Source organism: Geotrypetes seraphini, chromosome 8 (assembly GCF_902459505.1).
Source record: "Geotrypetes seraphini chromosome 8, aGeoSer1.1, whole genome shotgun sequence".
Classification (NCBI taxonomy): Eukaryota; Metazoa; Chordata; class Amphibia; order Gymnophiona; family Dermophiidae; genus Geotrypetes; species Geotrypetes seraphini.
The window spans coordinates 67,901,645-67,924,032 of record NC_047091.1 but is presented as its reverse complement, the minus strand read 5'-3'; the positions used below and the strand labels follow the sequence as shown (position 1 = coordinate 67,924,032).

The 22,388-nt window shown below is 44.7% G+C and overlaps 1 protein-coding gene across 1 annotated transcript in view; it reads left to right on the top strand.

Moving 5' to 3' along the window:
* The first annotated feature begins 22,082 nt into the window (after nt 1–22,082).
* The window catches only part of CAPN1 (calpain 1), a 171,244-nt gene continuing 170,938 nt past the window's right edge, over nt 22,083–22,388 (top strand). The window contains exon 1 of the mRNA XM_033954078.1: nt 22,083–22,266. The gene's annotated coding sequence lies outside the window, so the exon portion shown is untranslated. The remainder of the gene's footprint in view (nt 22,267–22,388) is intronic.

The window sequence follows — 22,388 nt, the reverse complement described above, 5'->3', positions numbered from 1 at the left end:
CCTGTGTGTCGGTGCCCTTTCCTAGCTATATTAAGCTTTAAGCTTACTCAGCATGTACAGGGTGCCCTACTCATCGAGTCTCCTCCCCTCTCCCTGTCAATATTTATTTTGTTTACTTCTCCTGTTCAGTGCCTTGTCAAGCCTGCAATTTAATTGCAGTAAATCTAAACTTTTGTTGCTGTCCGGAGGCCCCCCCAGAGCCGTGGCATGCCTTGTTGACGATCCCGCCTTCAACCAAGCCTATGCGGTATCTAGGTATCTATTTAATAATAATAATAACTTTATTCTTTTATACCGCCATAACCAAAAGTTCTAGGCGTTTTACACTAAAAAGAGCTGGACAATCAGCAAAATACAATAATACAGTAAAATATACAAATATTTGTAAAATAGAATTTCAATAATAAAACTCAATAAGTAATAAACTTATCGAACAAAGTGGTCTTAATTTCTTAAAATTGCAATAGGATAACATAGCTTGCTGAATACATTTACCTAACCAACATTGTTGCCTACCAGCTTGAAATGCTAGGGTCCTATCTAAGAAGGTCTTATATCTACACCCATTCATTTTTGGATAAGCAAATAAGTAGAAGTTTCTAGTTTCTCTTGATGGTCTATGCAACACTAATAACACTAATAAATCTGTCCTTTATGCCGCTTATGTTCAACAACGTATTAAGACTATTGGGAAACTGTGTCAGGCCTGGACAAATAAATGAATTTTACAATCCTGTCCCCCCACCCAAACTCCTCAGATATCCTCCACTTGTCGGATCTTAATAGCTAAGGGTTCAATGGCCAGGAGAAAAAGGAGAGGAGACAGGGGACACCCCTGTTACACAACAGGGGTGTCCCCTGTCTCCTCTCCTTTTTCTCCTGGTACACCCTTGCTGCAGGCCAAAGACCTCCGTGAGACCTCTATTGATCAAGAGCTGAGCCCTGGGGTTGGTATAGAGAGCAGTCACCCATGCCAGGAATATACCCTGGAATCCTCCCCTCCGCAAAACCCAGAAGAGGTATTCCCAGGAAATGCTGTCATAGACCTTCTCCATGTCCAGCCCCACAACAGCGAATTGACCTCCCTCTCCAGCATGAGCATGAATAGCCCCCCAGGACGTTCATCAGATTCATAGAGGTGTATCTCCCCGGCACAAAGCCGACCTGATCAGCATGGATAAGACCAGGAAGAAAGCAGTTCAAGCGCCACGCCATAGTCATAGCTAATGGCTTAATGTCCTGGTCCAACAGGGAGATGGGCTTGAAAGAACCAACCAAGTCAGGATCCTTGCCTGGCTTAGGAATCAAGACAACATGAGCTAAATTATCTGGAAAAGCTCCTCCCTCCTCAGTCACAGCATTACACATCACACTAAGCGGTGCTGCGACCAAATCCTGAAGTATCTGGTAATATTCTGGGCCAAGGCTATCAGGTCCTGGTGCTTTGGCTAAGGTAAGTGACTTGATGGACTTCAACAGTTCCTCCCCAGTGATCGGTGCATTCAGAAAATCGGCCTGAGTATCATCCAACTGGGACACTCCGAGTCCCTGAAAAAAGGCCTCAAGGGCATCCCGGTCCAGAGGTCTACCACCATACAGAGTTTTATAATAATGAACAAACTGATCAGAGATCTGTTGTTCACCCGTAAACCGCACCCCGTGAGTGTCGCAAATAGCTGTGATTATCTGACGTTTTTTGAAAGGTCTGACTAGATTGGCCAAAAGCTTCCCTGTCTTGCTCCCCCACCGATAAAGCTGATAACACTGGTAGTAGAGGGATTGCTCCATTCGCATATTAAACAAGGCTTCTATTTTGCCTCGAATACTTTTATATGCTAAGCGGTTCGACTCGGACAAAGTGGTTCGCCTAAAGGTATGTAATTGCTGGGTCAGTTGGAGAAGCTCTGCTCTCTCTTCTCTTTCCTTCTCTGGTCTTCCTTTTCTATTTTCTGCCTCCATCTAAATTAAATTCTTTCTTACTATTTAGTCCTGTTTCCCTCTTTTCACTGTGTCTACCTACAGCTTGTCACCCCTTTTCCTCACCCCTCCATTATCTTACTATTTTTTTCCCCCTTTATTTATCTCCTCCTTCCATCCAGTATATGTTCTTTCCCCACTTCCATTCAGCATCTGCTCTCCCCTTTCAACTGACATCCATCTGCCTTCTGCTCTCTCTCCCTTCTCACTTCCATCATCTGTCCCCTTCTCTCTCTCCTCCATTCCATCATCTGCCCCTTCTCTCTATCCCCCCCTAACTTCCATCTGCCCCCCCTTCCCCTCACCTTTGCAGGTCACTTTCTTTCCCCTGAGGGTGGCTCATGTCAGAGGGGAAGCTTTGGCCGAGCAGAACCGCTTGCAAGGAACAGTGGAACTTAGTTGATGTCGATGCTGGGCCCGTTGCCGTTTGAAGAAAAAAAAAAAAAAAAGGTGGAAAAAAGGGACCTGCAAAGGTGAGAGGAAGGGAAACCTCCAGGACAGCTGCTCTTTGCCCTCCTTCAACGGCCCAAGAGTTTTTAGGCAAGCGGCAGCTCTGTGTGCTTTTAACTTCGGCACAGAGCTGTCCCTAAGCAGTAGTTTAGCGCGGTTTCATGAGGCAGCTTTGGGGCCTTTGCTAGGCCGGCCTGCTTCGATGATGTGATGTGGGCCGGCCTAGCAAAGGCCCCGAGGCTGCCTCATGAAACCACACTAAACTACTGCTTAGGGGCAGCTCTGTGCCGAAGTTAAAAGCACACAGAGCTGCCGCTGCTGGTCTGGAGGTACGGAGACAAGGCAGGAGGCATACGCGATGGAAGGCAGGAGTCCCGGCACAGTGACGGCAACAGGAAGTTGCAAGTCAGCTGACGCCGGCACCTTTCGTTGTGGCGGGGACCCGAATCCTTCGCGGACTGGCAAGATTTTTTTTTGCGGACCGACACCGGTCCGCGACCGGCGGTTGAAGAACTGTGGCCTAAGGAATAAGATGGGTGAATTAGCTATGGCACAGAAAGATAATGTGGACATCATCAGCATCATTAAAAATAGGAAAGAAAAAGAAACAAATGAAAAAAAAAAGAAAATTAACATTTCTAATACATAATACCCTATTACAGCTAAAATTAATTAAGATACTCTTCTTTAAAAAAAATCCTCAGCCTGTAAATGGTTCTAGTTTAAACTTGGTAACAACACATTCCCCCACCCCAAAAATGCATCCTCTCTGGGACATGTGCTACCGGGATACAAACTGTACCGCAGAGACAGAGTGACTCAAAAAGATGGGGGCATTGCCATATACATGAAAGAGGGAATTGAATCTACTGGAGAGAACACGCCACAACAGATAGATAAGTTAGTCTCTATGGGTCAAAATTCTAGGAACAAATGGACTGGAAACGAAGATCGACATCTACTACCGACCCCCAGGGCAGTCCGATAAAATTGATGGAGAAATGACGAATGAGATTAAACACAACTGCAAGGGAGGCAACACAGTTATCATGGGTGACTTCAACTATCCGGGGGTAGACTGGAACCTAGGCACCTCCGGCTGCACTAGGGAGACCAAGTTCCTGGATGCTGTAGGCGATTGCTTCCTGGAACAACTTGTCAAGGAAAATACAAGAGGAAATGCAATTCTGGACTTAATTCTAAATGGACTGCGAGGACCGGCACAAGGATAAGCTGACAACATTCATCTTTTGGGGGTCTTTTGTGTTTGGAGAGGATTTGGACAGGTTGGTTCAGACCTTACCTGATTTTACAGTGCCTAGTTTTCCTGAAGACAGAGCTAGGCCATTGGCACGGGGTGGCTCTGATTGAGGGCGCTTGCGTGTTTTCCGCCCTGGTTGAGGGGCCACTTCCTTTCCAGCCTCCAGGTCTTCCCAGGGCCGTGTCTTTCAGCGCATGCAGTCCTTTTGGATGGGGGAGGTCCGCCGGGGATCTGGGGTTTTTTTCCTCCGCCGGTTTCTCCGCTGCCCACCTGCCCAATGACTCCTTGCCGGTGCCCTTATGCACAAATTTTATCCAAAGTGGGCAGAGATCACATCCAATCATTGGGTCCTGGAGGTGATTTTGGATGGTTATACTCTGGAGATTGCCCACTCCTTGCCAGATCATTTTCTAGCTTCTTATCAGGTGGTGTGGAAGAAGGAGGCTTTTCGCCAGACCCTTCAAAGATTGCTAGATCTCAAAGCAGTTGTTCCAGTACCCCCTCAGAAGTGTGGCACTGGCAGGTACTCGATTTACTTTGTGGTGCCCCAGAAAGAACGGACTTTTCGGCCCATCCTAGATTTGTAGGGGGTCAACAGGGCTCTAAGTTTCATCTTTTTGCATAGAAATGCTGTGGTCTGTTACTCTGGCAGTTCAGCCAGGAAAGTGTCTGACTTCTCGCGATCTGACAGAGGCTTACTTGCATGTTCCAATCCGGGCCTCCCATCAGCGGTTCCTTCGCTTTGTGATTTTGGGTCAGCACTATTAGTTTTGTGCACTTCCTTTTGGTCTGACTACGACCCTGTGGACGTCCACCAAAGTTATGGTGATCGTGGCAGAGGCATTGCGAAAGGAGGGCTTTCTGGTTCATCCCTATCTGGTCAACTGGTTATTCCAAGCAAAGTCTTTCCAGGAGAGCACCCAGGTCACGGTTTGGTTGGTGGAGTTCCTGCAGTCGCTGAGATGGGTTGTCAACCTTTCCAAGAGCCGGTTGGCCCCCTCTCAGCACCTGAAGTATCTTGGGGTTCTGTTTGATACCTCCTTGGGGAAGGTTTTCCTCCCAGAGGCCTGGGTAAGCAAATTGCAGTCTCAGATTCGCCTCTTCATGGTGTCCCAGTGTCATCGGGTGCAGGTTTGTTCTCTAGGTCTTGGGGTCAATGGTGGCTTCCCTAGATATGGTGAGGTGGGCCCGGGCCCACAGGCATCCGCTTAAGTATTCTCTGCTTTGGAGGTGGTCGACCCAGAAGCACAGTCTGGATTGTCCTGTTCCTCTTCAGGGTTTGGCTCGCAGTCTTTGTTGATGGCTTCAGTCCTCCCATCTAGTACAAGGGTGAGTCTGGATCAGCCCAGTGGACGATGCTTATCACAAACACCAGTCTCCTTGGCTGGGGAGCTCAGTGTCTCAGTCGCTCTGCTCAGGGCATTTGGTCCCTGGAGGAGAAGTCTTGGTCAATAAATGTTTTGGAGACAAGAGCCATCCATCTGGAGGAGTTAGTTGACAGGCAAGTCAGTCTGGGTTCTCTCAGACAATGCCACAGCTGTAGCCTATGTCAATCGTCATGGGGAGCACCAAGAGTTGTCTGGTGGCGCAGGAGGCGGCTCTTCTCATGGTTTGGGCAGAGTTTCATCTTCTGGATGTCTCAGCAAACTTTCTCAGCTGTCATGTGCTGGATCCCTGAGAATGGTATCTGGGTCCTGCAGCTTCCCAGCTAGAGTTGCACTGCAAGACCTGATGGCCACAAGGGATAACGCCAAAGCATCCCGCTTCTTCAGTCGTCGCAGGGATGTTCAGGCCGAGGGGCTGAATGTCTGGTTCAACCATGGCTGGCGGCGGATCTTTTGTATGTGTTTCCTCCTTGGCCTTTAGTGGGCAGAGTTCTTCACATTATTTAGCATCCCAGCCTCATGATCCTGTTGGCCCCGGACTGGCCCAGGCGTCCGTGGTAATGCAGATCAGGTTCATCATCTGGTGGCAGATCCTCTGCTACTGCCTCTCTCGACAGACCTTCTAACTCAGGGTCCCATTCCAATGTTCGATCTGGGTCACTTTTGTCTTACGGCTTGACCAACCTTCTGACTCAGGGTCCCATTCCAATGTTCGATCCGGGTCCCTTTTGTCTTACGGCTTGGCTCTTGAATGGGCATGCCTAGGTAAGAAAGGTTATTCAGATAAAGTGATTTCCACTCCCTTGGGGTTCCGGAGGTTTTCTATTTCTTGGGCTTAGGTGCATGTTTGGCATCTTTTTGAGGAGTGGTATGCAGTGTGTGGAGTGGTCTCTTTTCATGCTTCTTTGCCTAACATCTTGGAGTTTTTGCAGCATGGCCTGGACAGGGGCCTGGCTTGGTCTTCTCTCCGGATTCAGCTTGCGGCCTTGTCTGCCTTTTGTGGTTTGTTACGGGAGTCAGCCTTTGACTGACATTCTGGTTCGGCTGTCTGTTCCATGTTGGGATCTTAATCTGTTCTTGTTCGTGCTGGTGTGCCCACTTTTTGAGCCTTTGGGTCAGGGCCGCCATCAGAAATTTCTGGGCCCCTTACTGAGCAATCCTATTGAGCCCCCCCCCACGCACCCCTTCCCCCCCACTTTTGTCCGGGGGGGGGGGGGGTGCTATCAGGAAATCAGCAGGGGACAAAAAAAAATATGACAGCAGTTTTTATTGTGCACAGCAGAAGCATAATACAGGCTATGGTGGCCTAGGACCAATGTTCCCTCTAAGGATTGATGAGGTGTGTGCAAAAAAAAATATGCATGAGCGACAAGTTACATACTCCACAAATTTATGAGCAGGCGCGGAGAACGCATTTTTAAACAAATGTAGCTTATCCTTGTACTCCTTATGTAATTTTAATCATCTATGGATATGTTTGTATGTTTATTGTTCAAATGGTTTTATTTATTTCCCCAAATTTATTTTTGTTATACGCATTGAAAATATTTGATATTGCGTTTAAATCAAAATCTCAATAAACTTGAAACTTGAAGCGAGTGCCCGTGAGATTGTGGGAGGGTTAAATACTCAAAACTTAGAAGAATAACAATTTACTTAAAGTTTTTGCTACGCCAGCTTCTGGTATCTTTACATACAGTGGTGTACCTAGCATATGTAACACCCGGGGCCCATCATTTTTTGGCACCCCCCCCCCCCATCTGTAAGAAAAACATGATTTTTAGTAACAAACCACACGTCACACATGAGTACCTAGGAAAAGGCAGCATCTTACATATTGCAGTGAGCAGTACATCAATACACCCATTGTAAAACTAAACAAACCAGACCAGCACAGATCAATCCTACACCGTCATTCCTAACAGAAAACCATGTCTTTCGAACACACAGAACACAGAAAACACCTTCGCCTAGTATGGAATATGTCACCACAAACTAACCCCTCACCCTTTTACAAAACTGTAGTGTGGATTTTAGCCACAGTGGTAACAGCCCTAACGCTCATAGAATTCTGAGCATCAGAGCTGCTACCATCACGGCTGGCGCTAAAAAACGCTTCACAGTTTTGTAAAAGGGGGGATAAAATAGAAATACACAGCTTCAACGCTCTAGCTCAGGGGTGCCCAAACTTTTTGGGCTTGCGAGCTACTTTAAAATGACCAAGTCAAAATGATCTACCAACAATAAAATTAAAAAACACAAAGCACACTATACGCTGAGAAAATGTTAATTATCATTCCTATTCTGGGTTTTTTTCAAAGAGGTCAAGGCAGATGACTCTATGCATTGTCACCTCAGTAACAACCATACATAAATAGACAAATATACCCCCCATCCTTTTTATTAAACCACAATAGCAGTTTTTAGCGCAGGGAACTGCGCTAAATGCCCAGCGCTGCTCTTGATGCTTATAGGCTCCCTGCGCTAAAAAACACTATTGCGATTTAGTAAAAGGGGCCATAGTGCAAAATATAGACAGCATATATAAATTCAGACACATTTTGATAAATAAATTTAAAATAAAATAATTTTTCCTACTTTGTCTGGTGATTTCATGAGTCTCTGGTTGCACTTTCATCTTCCGACTGTGCATCCAATCTTTCTTCCCTTCTTTTAGCCTGTATGCTTCCTCTCCTCCAGACCTCATTCCCTCCCCTAACTTTTTCTTCCTCTTCCTTGCCCTTTCTTTCTTTTTTTTCCTCTTGATGCCCCCTTTCTTTTTTTCTGTTTCCCTTCTGTCTCCCTGCCTGCCCACTTTCTTTCTCCCTACCCTCCACAAAGTCACTGCTGCCACCATCGGGGGAAACAGGCCCCAAAGCCACCGCCGCAACCATCAGGGGAAACAGGTCCCAAAGTCACCGCCGCAACCATCGGGGGAAACAGGCCCCAAAGCCAACGCCGCGGCTGCCCCAAGCTCTCTCTGCTTCCCACCGGGCCGAGCAGCATTCCTCCGACGTCAATTCTGCCATTGGAGAGGAAGTTCCGCCCAGCTAGGCAGCGATTGAATGGCCCGAACTTCCTCTCCGACTGCAGCCTTAGGGCGGGTGCACAGTCGGGGCGGACCGCCCCCCCCCCCCCTTGGTAGGACACTTAAGACGTGGCAGTGGCTCCTCTCATGAATCCCTACCTGCGTTGGAAGTCCGATGCAGTCGGGGATCTTGAGAGGAGCCGCCGCTGCATCTTTTAACTTTAAAATACAGGCCGCCGCTGCCACTTCCTCTCACCTCCTCCCACCCTCGAGTGAGCGACAGAGGAACGCGTATGAGCGACGCCACTGAAAATAGTGAGCGATCGCTCATGCGCTCACCTTAGAGGGAACACTGCGGACCCTGGGGGAGCCCGGGCCCCCTGTCAGCTCAGGACCCTTGAATGCAGGACTGGTAGTACTGCCCTGATGGCGGCCCTGCTTTGGGTGCCTGCTTGTTGAAGGACCTTACTCTTAAAGTGGTCTTTTTGGTGGACATTACTTCTGCGAGATGCGTTTCTGAGCTGCAAGCTTTTTCTTGTAGTTCTCCCTTCCTGGAGTTCTCTTGGGCAGTGGTTCCCAACTCTGTCCTGGAGGACCCCCAGGCCAGTTGGGTTTTCAGGATAGCCCTAATGAATATGCATGAGAGAGATCTGCATATAATGGATGTGCCAGGCATGCAAATCTGCTCCATGCATATTCATTAGGGTTATCCTGAAAACCTGATTGGCCTGGGGGTCCTCCAAGACAGGGCTGGGAACCACTGCTCTAGGGAGTGGGTTGTATTGCAGCCTGTCCCTTCTTTTCTGCCTACAGTGGTCTTGCCTTTTTATGTCAATCAATCAATAGTCCTCCCAGTGTTGGGTAGTCGGGAGGGCTCTTCGGAGCAGAAACAGTTGCGCAAACTGGATGTCTGCTGGGTCCTTTGCTTTTGAAAAAAACCCACCATGGATCCAGACAATCCAAGCAGTTGTAGACCAGTCTCAAACCTCCCATTTGTCTCAAAAATACTAGAAAAGATGGTACTCGCCCAATTGCGAGACTTCATGGAAACAAACACCACCCTCTCCAACTTCCAGTCAAGATTCAGAAAGCACCACAGTATAGAGATGGTGCTTCTAGACATCGTAGATGACTGCTGGAAAATCCTAGATGAGGAAAAAGACACATTGCTGATACTTTTAGACTCGAGTGCCGCCTTCGATACTATTGATCACTTACTTCTCCTAACCAGACTACACTTATCGGAATTCATGGTGTCACACTGGCATGGTTCTCCTCCTTAAATGAAAGATCTCAGAAAGTACTACTAGGATCCTCCTTATCAGAACCCAAACCTCTCTGCTACAGGTACCCCAGGGTGCATTGCTAGCCCCACTCCTCTTCAGCCTGTATGTCAATCCAGTACTTGACTTCACAGAAAAATACCAAATCAAAATCCACTCATACGCGGATGACATACAGCTCTACCTCCCCCTAGGTCAACACCAAGACGCACAAATCAAAAAAACTTCACTTATGCCTAACTGAAATAAAGAACTGGATGACTGCAAATAAACTACAGCTCAATGCGTCAAAAACTGAACTCTGGATACACAAGGATTCCTGTCCATACACCCGCTCATCTCTTTCCTGGGGAAATGACACCCTTACAGCCAAAGACAACATCCGCAGCCTAGGAGTGATTCTTGATGCAAATCTATCAAAATTAGTATCTTCATGTTTCTATTACCTCTGCCAGCTAAAATGCATCCATGCTTACTTTTCAGAAAGCAATTTTGCCCAACTACTATATGCATTTGTATTATCCTGCTTAGATTACTGCAACTTGCTACTAGTGGGCTTACCCATAAAAACCATCTCCAAGGTGTGCAAAACACTGCAATTCGACTCCTGAAAAACCTGGGCTTCCGTAATATGTCACCCCTGCACTAATATACATGCACGAGCTGCCTATCCAAAAACAATGCACCTTTTAAAGCCTTGGTTTTAGCCTTCAAGACATTCCACAAGATGATACCAAACTACATAACATCAAAACTACAAATTTATGCCCACAGCCGATCACTGAGATCCCAAGCAGAAAAACGGCTGGTCCTACCACCTGGCTGCTCACTCATGTCTAAAATAGCCCGGAAACGCTCCTATTTACTCTACATACCCAGACTATGGCACCCCCATCTATTAGATCATTAGTCTATGGAACTTCAGGAAAGCCGTGAAAACCTTCCTCTTTACAAACCTAGCTCCTTAATGACCTGCGTCTGCACCCCTGACTGATGGATCTCGAAAGCACTGCCTAATATACTAAACAGATTCTCTCTAAAACTTGTATGCCACCGCAAGCTTAACTTGGAACTACTACCAAACTTACAAATCACGCCAAACAAAATCAAATTGTACTATATTCTAAAAACCAACCTCATTCCCAGTAAAACTTATCTGTGATACCCACCGGATCAAAAATTGCCATACTTCAATGATGCACACACCTACAAAGCAAAAGCTATTTTACCTCTGTTAGGCTACATCTATACGGAAAATGCTGCAATTCATACCACCCTATGTCTACTAACTCTGTATTTTCAAGTCTGTATGTTATGACCATACTGTAAATGCTGAAATTTAAACCCCCTATGTCCACCTAAAGTTTGTCCTGCTTGTACCGTGAATGTACTCTTGTGACCTGTTCTGGGCTCCTTTGGGAGAATGGGCTAAATAAATAAATTGTTTTCAATTGTGTGCTGGAGACCGATTGAAATTCCATCCAACATTCAACTACAAGTGACAATATAACAGGCACAGGTACATGCTGAAATGTTCCTCACCTTCATAGAAAAAAAAGGAGACAATCCAGAAAGGGTGTACGGTCACACATGACCCACATTATTTGGTTTTTATCTTGTAGGTCACCTTGTGACTGTATACACCCTTTGTAGATTGTTTTTAAGATTATTGTTTTTGTTATTTGGACACTTATTAAACTACAAACTGGTACATCTGATCTTCTGTTTCACAATATTTTTGTTGTTTTGCTGGGGAGATACCAATGGTATTCAGTGCTGATGAGTCAAAGAAACTGAAACAAATCTGTGTAAACCTAGAAGATGAAACAGGGCAATATGACAAATTGAAAAGTAGCAAATCATCTGTACCAGATGGCATACATTACAGAATACTGATAGAATTTAAAAATGACGTTTAGAGATGCTGTTGGTAATTTAACTTATCTTTAAAATCCAGCATGGAACTGGAAGATTGGAGGGGCGGCCAACGTAATACCAATTTTTGAAAAGGGTTCCAAAGATGATCTGGGAAATTATAGACTGGTGAGCCTGACATCTGTGTTGGACAAATTGGAGCATATACATGATGGAAACAAAGCCAACATGGATTTAGGCAAGGGAAATCTTGCTTCACCAGTCTACTACATTTCTTTGAAGGGGTGGATAAAGGTGAGGTCAATATTGTGTATCTGGATTTTCAAAAGGCATGTGACAAAGTACCTCTACTATTACTACTTATTTCTATAGCACTATCGGACACACTCTGCACTATACCTCATGAACAATTCCTGAATTGTTTCATTATGATTGCAGCTGTTAAAATATTAATGTGAGTTTTCCATGAATAGGTTGAGAATTAATGGGGGGAGGAGGGGAAGGGTGAAATTAGGTCTGGAAAAGGATTCTCAGAAGATGGGGGTGAGTGGAGAGTATGTAAATGGGAGGTGAGGGGAAGGGGAATAGAATGAGGGTATGAGTAAAGGATGGATAGTGGAAGAAGAAGGGGTGGGGTAAATTGGAAGCACGAAGGAAATTGGATGCCAGCAATCTGTATTTGGGCTGACTGGATATTTGGGCAGAATGCTGTTGGCACAGAATGGCAGAAGTACTGAGAGTTGGGGACCTCTCTACAGAAATATGTGACTGACGGGTGTGATTCCTGTCAATTCAGAGTAGCCTTCTAATAATCCCATTAAATAATAGATCCTGAAATAGGAAAAAAATAGAAATTGCCATGTTGCAAGAAACCTAACTCACATCTGTTGAGGCAGGAAATTAAAATAGAGGGATGGGGTGAAGTCTTATTCAGGGGGTTCTAAATTTAAAGGGGTAGCTACCCTAACTCAACACATTACTTTTTGTGCTGAAGGGACAGGGGATGGGACTTGATATACCACCTTTCTGTGGCTACAATCAAAGCAATTTATATATAAAAAGGTACTTATTTCGTATCTGGGGCAATGGAGGGCTAAGTGACTTACTCAGAATTACAAGGAGCTGCAGTGGGAATAAAATCTGGTTCCCAGGCCACTACACTAACTACAATAAGAAACACGGCAAAGAAGAGCATATAATTTGTGGTTGAGGATCAAATAGGATGATTTTGAGCTTATGTTTGTGAACCTTTATGCCCCACCTTCAGGAGTCAAGGGTACTTATTTTGGATCTATATTAGAGGTGGCACTTCCTGAGTGCTGGGGTGCTTAATACATGGCCAGTTGGACTCATCCACACTCAACAAATGGGAGAAAATGCTAGAGAGTAAGAAGCTGAGGACAGCATTAAAACAGATCTTGCTGATATATGGAGGGAACATAAAGGATATTGCAGGGACTATACCTTGCATTTGGCACCTAATGATGCTTTAGGATAGGCTTCTTGAAGAAGTTGGGGACTTGGAACAAAGTGATGGTATACCCCTTACTCAGATCACACAGTGCTATATGGTTATTGGACTGAAGATAGGAAGATGTGAGGTGATAAAAGGTAGAGAGCAAATATTCAAGTATTGTTACAACCATCAGTGGAAACATTTCCTAGAATACAATAATGGGGAGACCCTGTTGCACATAATATGGGATACTGAAAAGGCAGTACTGAGTGGGTTAATACAGAGAGGGACAAAGGGGATAGACCAAAGATCAGTATGGCTAGACTCGCTTTAGCGAAGGAGGAAGATGATATGGGTCTTCCTAATTTGAGAAATACTACTGTGTGGCAACTTAAAGGAATGTAGGATCACTATGATTAAGATGGGGTGAAGCATTGGCTACAGAAGATAAAATTCTTCTTGCCCCCATTCTCTGAATTTTTGACAGGAGTCACTGTCATAGGCACTAAAACTCACTTTCTTACTACCTCTTAACAACGGGATTTCATAAAAGGGCAATTTGGTACTACTGGAGACCTACATCTCTACAGTTGAGATACCACTCTCTTCTACAAAATATTTGAGACCTCTTTGGTTACAATTAGAAGATCTTGGTGTCTAAATATAGAGACCTTCTCATTCAGGGTACTTTTTCTAACAATGCAGCAAATACAAGAGTTGAAGGGGCACAAATTACACTTCTATCAATACAGTACTGCCAGGTTTTGAGATTTGTTCTGGGGAAAATGCCTAACTAGAATTTCTACAGCTAAAGAGAATATTCTGTTTAAACAGTAATCTCCCCAAAAACCTTCTCTCATGTATTTATGTGGCACTATCAAACCCAGTAGTAATGCAAATGAGGGCTCATGAAAAGGCATGGGGGAACATCATTAGAGCCAGAACTCTGGACACAGGTATATAGATATATACACACACTTGTTCTATAGTTACCTAGTGACAGACCTATTGGTACCATGCTAGAAAACAGAAGGCTGCAGCTATGGAGCATGGGACACTTTTTGGGGGGAAGAAAATCTCATTTTGGCAGGCAGTTTGGGATCATATCCAAACTTGGGGTCTTTTGGATCCCATGATCAGTCTTAGGGTTCTAGATTATGAAGCCAAAGACCATTTTAGTGCCCATCTTTTATTTGCCAAGGTCGCTTTTGCATAAGCGTGGAAAGACTATTGTGCCTCTATTGGTCATAGGGCTTCATCTGTGAAGAAATAAAAAATGTGACAATTTTGGCTTCTCCAAGGACAAGTAGGTATTCTCAGATGTTGGTGATGTCATCCATGGAACCTGGTATGGACACTACCAAGTGCACTGTCACTTTAAATCTTGAGTGAGTCCATACAGCATTCATGCCAGTTCCTTCCCACCTGATGTCAGCTCATGGAACCATCAGCTTTTAGTTTTCCGTAGAGCTGAAGTTGTATCTTCAGTTTTCTCTTCAGCATGTCTAACCTTTTCTTTCAACTATTTTGTGCCTTCCTGTCATATTTTTTAGTTTTATCATAATTCTTTGTTTTTATCATGTTCCAGTATTTCTCCTGACTTTGGTTTCAATTTATCACTTTTTGGTTTTTGACCTTTGGGCCACCTTGAGCCTCTTTTCCTACTTGGGAGCATCGCTCATTTTCAGGATACTTTTCATGCAAGCTTCCTGGGCTATTGAGCCCTTTGATTTGGCATTGGTCGTTTTCCTCTCCATGTTGGAAGAGTTATCACCTGCCTCAAAGAATCGACCCACACTTCGATGTACCTTTATGCACAGTCAACACGCCTCTCCCCCTAGTAGGGAGTACTTTGAACAGTCTGACTTGGATATCTCCAACTGCTCAGAAGACTAGCCAGAGTACCAGCAGAAGAATCTTAGGGTATACCTTCTGACCTCCCCCTTCTCCTCCTCAATGGCATACATCTCCACCAGAAAGTATATCTTTCAGTTGGCTTTATAAGCCAGATAGGACAGGCTCTTCCCAGCAATATGGAAACAATCAATCTGAATTTATTGATTTTGAAATACCACCAAATGAATGTATTAAAGTATCCTTACTTTATTTTTCTAGGAGCAACTTGGACTGAAAAGGGAGTCTCCTAGTTCTTAAATAGATACAATGTGAAGTATTCAAACTTGTCCAGGATTTGACAGAACTTAACTTCAACACTACTTGTTAATTGTGGAACCTGCCCTTAAACGATCATGCAGCTCCTGTTCTTATACTTCTGCGCCTCCAAGCAGAGAAGCCAGAACACTGGATTTTTTTTGGCATGTGCATTTTCCAATATCTGTCCTTAACTAAATTATGTACTACCAATTTTATGCGTATGAGATGTCTAGTGGTCTTGAACTGTACATTTGCTTCAAATCTTTGCTAAACTAATTGTCAGAATTGGAGGAACTTCTCTCCCAAGACAATTTAAAACAATTTCAACGATTATCTAAGAACTTGTTCCCTACTTGGAAGTTCATGGTTAGAGCAGCTTTCAATGCCTTTGATATTTCTTCCAGAACATCTGCAGTAACAATTGCGATTAACCGTTTAGTCTGGCTTTGAGTTTTGATCTGGAAACTTCAAGATTGCCTTTCCAATGTGCCTTGTAAGGGAGGTGATCTATTTGGAGAAAAAATTGAAGAGATTGCAGATAAGATCGAAAACATACAGATACTATGACAACCTTATCTCTAATTCAACAATTTTTTTTATTGAAAACTGCTCCTGGAGACAAGCAAATACAAAAGCAAGGCAATAAGTAGAAAACAATGCCAGATCAATACATTGACTAAGCAAATGTTAGAAAAGCAGACAGGATATCATACAGGACCCTTGCTAAAAATAACAAAGAAACCCAAGGATGCAATATCATTAGTATACAGTATGTCCCCGCGAATTGCGGACTCAGTCGTTTGCGGTATTTTCTGACCGCCTCCTCCAGGAACTAAAGTCAGGCTACACCAATCAGGAGCTGCTTTGATGCGCCAGATAGCGTGTCAAAGCAGCTCCTGATTGGTGTAGCCTGATTTTAGTTCCTGGAAGAGATGGTCAGAAAATACTAAGAACGATCCTGCACCCGATTTTCAGCACCTGCCGCTGCACCTGCAGCCCTCTCCTGCCTCCGATCCACTCCTAAACTGCATTCGCGGGTTTTTGAAATTCATGGGTGCTCCTGGAACGGAACCCCCGTGAATTTCAGGGTAGTACTTTATAACAAACACCTTAACCCCCCCTTCTACACCCCTATCCATGCCCCCAATAAACAATCCCCAACAACAATAATCATCTCCAAAGTTCCAACCCCAAACCACTCAAATCCCAACCACCCCTCCCCCCAAGATATAAAAACCTAAAGTTATGGATGGGGGAGAGAGAACCAAACCAACAGTAGATGTCTCTATAAGCAATAGGCAACACACTCAACTTTCCCAAGACTTACTCCTCCACCAAGTAGTCCTTGTTCATACAGGTAATCAAGTTTCCATGTTCTGTCTGAACAAACAAGGAATGAATGAAGTACTGCATAAATGTTAGATTAGTTCTAACATTTTTGGGATACACAGTTATTTACTGGTTCTTCATTTAAGTGTGTTTAAATAGCGCCAAAGATTAACATTGAACAAACAAGGAGGCACAAGCTCTTGCTTCCTTTGCATGGAAGCAATCCAGATTAGGACTTAGGTGACTGCTCATGGCATACTTCTCAGGGTAGTTGATCTAGTGGGGCAGCAGAATGTATTGGCAAACTTCTTCATCCCCAGCAAAACCATTGCATCAGATTTTCTACAAATGAGGAACAAACTTCTGCTTCATAGAAACATAATGGCAGATAAAGGCCAAATCTATTCTGCTCATCCGTAGTAACCATTATCTCTTTCTCTCTCCGAGAGATCCCATGTGCCCACCCCAGGCCCTTTTGAGTTCAGACACAGTCTCTGTCTCCACCAACTCTTCTGGGAGACTGTTCCATGCATCTACCACCCTTTCTGTAAAAAAGTATTTCCTTAGATTATGCCAAAGCCTATCACCTCTTAATTTCATCCTATACCCTCTCATTGCAGAGTTTCCTTTCAAATGAAAGAGACTCGACTTGTGCATTTACATTACATAGGTATTTAAACTACTCTATCATATCTCCCTTCTCCCACCTTTCCTCCAAAGTAGACAGATTGAGATCTTTAAGTCTTTCCCCATACGCCTTATGATGAAGACCACATACCATTTCAGTAGCCTTCCTCTGGACCGATTCGATTGGGATGGACTCCCCAGCCCCTAATCTATTGAATGTGATCATTTATTGCACCAGATGGGTGCCACGTCAGCAATTTTGAACCGCGTGCTGTAGTGCGTCTCTGTGTCCTTTGGGGAGCCAGCCTGGGTCCATGCCTTTTGAATAAAATTTCGTCCAGGGGCCATTGCCTGCGTTTTGAGCCTGGGGACTCTTGACGCACCACATGTACCTCAACAGTGCCCTTCCATGGTTTTGGAGTGTGCCTTCTAATTGGATTTTATTCGGCTCCTCTGAATGTCGTATCCTCAGACCCCGTTCATTTGATGCAGCCAGCGTATCTGGGCTTTTTCAGTCTATGGTGTCTGTGGTGAAGCTTCCTTTTAGGAGCTCTTGTCTGGCCATTCCAGATTTTGATTGCAGTAGTTGCCATGCAGATTTTATATTTATTCTGTCTCCTGCCACTGTATTTAATTTGTATCCAGCTGATGCCTTTGCTGAGACTGGTCTAAGCCTCCTTGAGCGTCCGGATTTAGAGGTGCTGATCCTTCAAATTTTCAGCGGGCTTCTGTCTGCCTCTTTACGGCTGATGCTCTGAAAGAGCTCCATTTGGATTTTCCACTTTCCAGGCTCTGGTCCTGGACTATTCTGTGCCTTTTCCATTCCGTCCACAGTTCCTGGGTCTGGTTTCAGAACAATGTTATCCACAGGCAGCTTTAGCAAATCAGAAAAAGCTATGTCTTCGCTTTATCACCTGAATCCTGCTTTTTGGCAGGTTTGAACAGCCTGAGGTGGATTCTGCCATGCAAGTTTTCCAGCGCACAGCCTCCCTAATAACAGGGGATGAAGTTTCAGGACTCTCAGGATTGCAGGAGGCTGTTATGATAAAAAAAAATATTCTAGCATTCTGAGGTAGCCGAATGGCAGCCACTACATTTATGGCACATTCGTGTCATTCCGGCCTGCACAATGCATCCTTTTTGGTGCATACCTATTCTCCACTGGTGTGGATTGGTGTGGCTGTGGTGCTGGGCGACCTTTATGATCTCATTTGAGTCTTAGTACATGTTCTGCTGGTGCAGAGTCTGAGCGCTGAACTCTGGATCTGTCACTGCCCTGAGGATCTCCTTCAGTGGCCGTTCTTTCAAGGTCAAGATGACCTCTACTCAGGTGTGGTGAATGCCACCCTACATTGCTCCCTGTGAACCAGTTTCGCTGGATGGCCAGAGGGGATCGTAGTTCTTTTCGTTCCTCCCGCAGGTGTCATCAAGGATATTTAGGTTTTTCCTCCTAGAGACATTCCCAGGGCTACGCCTCCGTTACCACGGTTCTGATTCCAGGCACACCACACACACAAAAGAAGAAAGTGCCAATGTCACTTCCTCACAGGCTGTCATCTACTGTTTTGTCAGGAGTGGACTCTACTTTCATCAGACACTTGTTAATCCTCCTTTGCCTACCTCTGGCTTGGTTAGGACTCCAGCAAGTCGAGAGCAACAAGAGTCCAGGGTCTACGATATTCTGCAGTGCCTCTTAGTTTTCGGGATGCACCCATCTGGATTTATCTTTAATGGACGTAATAATGTATTTAGCATTTGGGGGACACACCAGAGTAGTTGACCAGTTTTATCCCCCCACCTATGAGTTTATATTTATGGTCAAATATATTTTATTGAGCAATCAAGAAAACAACAGAATAGCACAAGAAGTACAAAACCAGCTCAAAAGTTTGAAATATCCCCCAAAAGAATCTCCCCCCCCCCAAACCCCAACCAAAACACACCCCCCATTCCCATCCCTGGGTCCTCCTTCCAAACACAAAAGAACAAAGAATCAAAATAGCGAGTTATACATGAAAGGAACAAAAGGATAAGTACAAACAAAACTCAATTAAGTATCCGGCTACGAGCCAGAGGGGTCAAAGTAGTCCAGAAAGGTTCCCAAGTAGTCTGGAAAAGACGGCCCTGGCGAGATAACAAATCGGACACATCCCGGCGCTCCCACATCAAGAGAAAATCATGCGACTCCTCCAAAGGGAATAGTCTGGAGTCTCAGCTTCAAGCCATTTCAGCAGGATGCATTTCAAAGCAATCAGAAGACCACTTGAGGAAAGCTGCAACTCCCTTGGAGCGTGGAAAGTAGCGAGGAATAGTCCCAAACAAAATCAAAGGGGAACTGCGAATAGTGACATGCTAAAGATTCTCCACGAAAGCAAATATAGCAGTCCAAAAAAGTTGTACCTGAGGACAAGTCCAAAACATGTGGCCCAAGCTAGCTTCCGGAGCCTGACAGCGAAGACAAGCTGCATGGAGACGGAAATGAGCCAAATATGCCCTTTTAGGAGAAACATATAAACGAAATATCAATTTAAAATGCTGCTCCCAAAAGGTAGTGTATTTACGAAAAGCAGGCAGTCAACGGACAGCCTGAAGGAGGATATCAGAAGGTAAATCAACGGCAAGATCACCTGACCAAGCATCTCGCAGCCGAGAGTGGTCAAACAAAGGGCATTCATCCTTCAAGTGGCGATGATGAAACTTGAGGGGGACTGGTTATTGAGAACCAAGGGTAAAGGCCGTAGACAAAGTCTCATGACAGGCGGCCTGCAAGGAGCTAGAAGGTAAGGAAGAGATGTAATGATGGATTTAAATGTAAGCAAAAAGTCAGTAGTAGGGAGATCAAATTCTGCCCACAACTGAGCAAAAGATTTAGGGGTGCCTTCATCAGTAACCAAGTGAAATAGATATTGAATGCCCTTTGTTTCCCACCGAGCAAAACTCGGCCCATCAATCCCAGGTAAGAAAGAACCATTAAAACGAATAGGCAGGAAGGGAGAGACAGAAGGAGAAAGAGTGTGAAATTTACAGACCCAACGCCAAACCTTCCGCAAGGGTCGATGTAAGGCTTTCAAAAAAAGAGACTCAGGTTCAAGAGAAGGGATAGAATGAAGATAGGCACTAAAATGAGTAGAAGAAAAGCAGGAAAGTTCCAGAGATGAGTTAGTAAACGCTGAAGTACCCCTAAAGAGGTCATTAATATGCCTCATTCCACAACCAATCGTCAAATAGCGGAGATTCAATAAGCCCAAGCCACCTCTGTACCAGGGAGTCGCCGCCCGTTTATAAGTCAAACGAGGTCTCTTACCGGCCCAAAGAAATTTCTGGACCAGTCGTTCCAATCGGCGCTCGTCACGAAATGTCAAATAAAGGGGAAGGACCTGAAAAACATAAAGACAACAGGGGACCAGAATCATGTTATACAGGTGTACGCGACCCAAAAGTGAGAAAGGAAGAGTCTCCCAAAAGGTGCAACCTATTCTGTAATGCCTGAAACAACGGGGTTACATTCAGCCGGTATAAGCTAGATAAGTCTAGCGGAATATTAACCCCCAAATACCGCAAAGCAGAATCAGCCCAACGAAGAGGGAAAACACCCCTCCACGATGTTCGTAAATCTGGTGGAAAAGGTAAGGCCAAGGATTTATCTAAGTTGAGAGACAGCCTGGAATAGAAACCAAATTCAGAAATAAGATCCAGAGCGGCCGGGAGAGAATCTTCAGGACGGGTAAGAATTAAAAACATGTCATCCGCATACGCCAGGGTCTTGAGTTCGGAGTCACCAACCGAGACCTCGGACCTCCGCAAACCCCCGAAGAGTACATATGAGTTTATATTTATAAAAGTATATATTTCGTGAAGCTCTATGGGTTAATAGAGCATTAATTTGGGTCCGAAGACGCACCAAAGTAGCTTTAATGGCCAAGTTTAATTGGGAAATATGAATCACACGCAAACGTTGCAGTTCCTGAGTCAAAGAGAGAAGCTCTTTTTCTCGTCTCTTTCAAAGCCACTGCTTCCCAATATGTGACCAGGTCCATGTCGTCCACAGAATTGGTCTGCATGTACTCCTCCCACTTTTTCTGGAAATAAGTGTGAAAGTTTTTGTCTAAATACAGCTGGAGAAAACATTCTCCAAACACGACCAACAAGAGACTGGGTGAATTATAAAGTAATACCCAAAAGAGCATGATCCAACAAAACTGGCGCTACCATGTGGATGTAGCAAGTTTAGGGAACAACATGTCTGAAACAAGTAAGTAGTAAATGTGAGAGTGTACAGCATGAGGATGGGAATAAAAGGAGAAATCTAATTCCTCCAGATGGAGGGTGCGCCAAGTATCCAACAAGCCCAGTTCTCAATAATGCACACTATTTTTTTTTTTTTTTTTTTAATTTACATGTTTTTTTTGGTTTGTTTGTTTGTTTTTTTTCAAGTATTTCTTTACAATCCATCAATATAGTCTCCCTGCTTTGCAGTGACCGAGTCCCAACGTCCGGGAAGCTTCATTATTCTATCCAAGACACTGTTTTTGTTCAGTTGCCAAATGGCTTGAGTACCAGCGGAAGAAAGCTCTTCCAGAGATGCAAAATGATGTCCACGCATAGGTTGTTTCAACTTTGGAAAAAGGTCGAAGTCTGGTGGATTCATGTCTGGACTGTAAGGAGCATGAGGTAACACCTCCCAGCTGTATTTGTGTAGTTTTTCAGTGATGAATGGAGAGCTCCATCTTCCTCACCACCAAAAAATTTTTGGCGAGCTCAATCAAAAGTCAAACTGACGATTTTTGCTTATGATCATGAAGACATCATCATCACAGACAATGTTCCACATGGAAGAAGTGTCAGAACAGTGTATTATTGTGATTTTTGTGCAAAAAAAATCACAGAAAATACACAAAACCAGACCTCAGTTGCTCTTGGCTGGGCCACTCATTCTTCACGACAACGCTCTGCCCACACATAGGGAATGTCATTGGAAAAACTACAGGTGCTTTTGAATTGTAAATAATAAATGCTTTCACTTCTCTAAATTTGTGTATGGGTGTTGCTATATACAGTAGATGATGTAATGTCATTGGAACCGTGCACTGGGTCCCCCTGAATTCGTTGGCCCCGAGACTTATGCCGATTTGGTTTTTATTCTTTAATCCAGCCCCGAGGGCAGGGGGGGGGGAACAATTGAAGATCCTGAGCACTGGAGCAGCGGAATATGTGATGCTGGCCCTTTAAAGCAAGGACTTGCACTCTCTCCGCCCAGCCCACCGCAGAGCCTGCAGTTTGGGAGAGGCTGAAAGCAGGCGGGGCAGTAACAGCGCACGAAAACCTTTTACAAACAAGTGAGACAGGGCCAGCTGGAGCCCCCGAGCTGTCGTTCCCTTCGCCCTAGTCAAACCTAAGAACATCGGCGTCTAGGAAGCAAAAGGATTCCATCTGAGGAGAAGGTAAGGTGCTTATGGATACCCCGAGGGTCCAAAACAAATTTCAGGATAAAGCTACACTTCCAGACAAATAATTCTATTTTATCGCTGGTACTTCCTTTTTTTCCACTGTACTTCTGGTTCAG